This window comes from Mus pahari, chromosome 1 (assembly GCF_900095145.1).
Source record: "Mus pahari chromosome 1, PAHARI_EIJ_v1.1, whole genome shotgun sequence".
NCBI classification, from domain to species: Eukaryota; Metazoa; Chordata; class Mammalia; order Rodentia; family Muridae; genus Mus; species Mus pahari.
In genome coordinates, this window is record NC_034590.1 from 78,406,023 (window position 1) to 78,409,048 (window position 3,026).

Below are 3,026 nucleotides of genomic sequence, written 5' to 3' on the forward strand. Positions count from 1 at the left end.
GGTATAGGGAACTTTCAGGATAGCATTTGTAATGTAAATAAAGAAAATAATAAAAAATAATAAATGTAAAAAAAATAAAGAAGCCAAAACCGTACAATGGAAAAACTAGACTGTTTTTTTTACATGTAGAAGAATGATAATAGATCCATCCTTATGACTCTGCACAAAACTCAAGTCCACGTAGATCAAGGATCTCAACATAAAACAGGATACACTAAATCTCCTAAAAGAGAAAGTGGGAAATACACTTGAACTCATTGGTAGAGGAGACATGTTCCTGGGCAGAACACCAATGGGACAGGCTTTAAATCAACAATTGATAAATGGGACCTCATGAAATTTCAAACCTATTGTAAGGCAAAGGACACCATCAATAAGACAAATAGGCACCCAACAGATTGGGAAAGGATTGTCAACAACTCTCCATCTGACAGAGGGCTCATTTCCAAGAGTTACACAGAACTCAAGAGTTAGACATAACAAGGCAAATAATCCAATTAAAATATGGGGTCTAGAACTAAAGAGAGTATTCTCAACCAAGGAATCTTGAATGGCCATGAAGCACTTAATGTTCAAAGTCCTTTGATTTACGGGAAATGAAAATAAAAACAACTATAAGGTTTTATCTTACACCAATTAGAATGGCTAAGATCAAAATCTCAAATGATTGCACATGCTGGCAATGGTATGGAGCAAGGAGAACAGTCTTCCATGGAAGTGCAAACTTGTAGAAGCCCTTTGCAAATCAACTTGATGTTTTCTCAGAAAACTGGAAATAGTTCTACCTCAAGACCAAGCTATACTGTTCCTGGCCATATACCAAAAACATGATCCAGCATTTCACAATGATACTTGCTCAGTTATGTTCATAGCAGCTTTATTCCTAATATCCAGAAACTAGATACAACCTAGATGTTCCTCAACTAAAGAATTCATGAAGAAAATGTGTGAGTCAAAAGTAAAATGAGAGAGTAAAATAATAAGAAGAACACGTAAAGACAATCATCCACCATGACCAAGTAGGCTTCATTCCAGGGATGCATGGATGTTTTAATATACGAAAATCCATCTACGAAATCCACTATATAAACAAACTCAAAGACAAAACCACATCTCAGATGCTGAGAAAGCATTTGACAAAATCCAACACCCCTTCTTGATAAAAGTCATGGTAAGATCAGGAATTCAAGGCCCATACATAAACATAATCAAAGCAATGTATAGCAAACCAGTAGCCAACATCAAACTAAATGGAGAGAATTTTGAAACAATGCTACTAAAATCAGGACTAGACAAGGCTGCAGACTTTCTCCCTACCTATTCAATATAGTACTTGAAGTCCTAGCCAGAGAAATTGGATAACAAAAGGAGATGAAGGGAATACAAATTAGAAAGGAAGAAGTCAAAATATCACTATTTTCAGATGATATGATAGTATACATGTGACCCTAAAAAGTCCACCAGAGAATTCCTAAACCTGATAAACAGCTTCAGTGCAATAGCTGGATATAAAATTAACGCAAACTAATCAGTGGCCTTTTTCTACACAAAGGATGAACAGGCTGAAAAAGAAATTAGGGAAACAACACCCTTCACAATAATCACAAATAATATAAAATACCTTGGAGTGACTCTAACTAAGGAAGTGAAAGATCTGTATGAAAAGAACTTCAAGTCTCTGAAGAAAGAAATTNAAGAAGATCTCAGAAGATGGAAAAATCTCCCATGCTCATGGATTGGCAGGAATAATATAGTTAAAATGGCTATCTTACTGAAAGCAATCTACAGATTCAATGCATTCCCCATCAAAATTCCAACTCAATTCTTCACTGAGTTAGAAAGGTCAATTTGCAAATTTATCTAGAATAACAAAAAACCTAGGATAACAAAAGCTAGTCTCAATGATAAAAGAACTTCTGGTGCTGTAAAGTCAAGAATTTCAAATGGGACCTCATAAAATGGCAAAGCTTCTGTAAGGCAAAGACACTGTCAATAAGACAAAAAGGCCACCAACAGATTGGGAAAGGATTTTTACCAATCCTAAATCTGATAGGAGGCTAATATCCAATATATACAAAGAGCTCAAGAAGCTGGACTCTGGAAATTCAAATAACGCATTAAAAAATGGGGTACAGAACTAAAGAAAGAATTCTCAAGTGAGAAATACCAAATGGCCGAGAAGCACCTGAAAAAATGTTCAACATCCTTAATCATCATGGAAATGCATATCAAAACAACTCTGAGATTTCATCTCACACCCGTCAAAACGCCTAAGATCAAAAATTCAGGTGAAAGCAGATGCTGGCGAGGATGTGGAGAAAGAGGAACAGTCCTCCATTGCTGGTGGGATTGCAAGCTTGTACAACCACTCTGGAAATCAGTCAGGCGGTTCCTCAGAAAATTGAACAAGTACTACCAGAAGATCCAGTAATACCACTCCTGGGCATATACCCAGAAGATGTTCCAACTGGTAATAAGGACACACGCTCCACTATGTTCATAGCAGCCTTATTTATAATAGCCAGTAGCTGAAAAGAAGCTAGACGTCCCTCAACTGAGGAATGCATACATTTACACGATGGAGTACTACTCAGCTATTAAAAATAATGACTTTATGAAATTCTTAGGCAAATGGATGTATCTGGAGGATATCATCCTGAGTGAGGTAATCCAGTCAAAAAAGAACACACATGATACGCATCCATTGATAAGTGGATATTAGCCTAGAATCTTAGAATACCCAAGATAGAATTTGCAAAACACATGAGAATCAAGGAGAAGGAAGACCAAAGTGTGAACACTTCATTCCTCCTTATAATAGGGAACAAAATACCCATGGAAGGGGTTACAGAGAAAAAGTTTGGAGCTGAGACAGAAGGATGGACCATCCAGAGACTTCCCCACCCAGGGATCCATTCCATAATCAGTCACCAAACAGACACTATTGCATATGCCAGCAAGATTTTGCTGCCAGGTCCCTGATATAGCTGTCTCTTGTGAGTCTATGCCAGTGCCTGGAAAACACA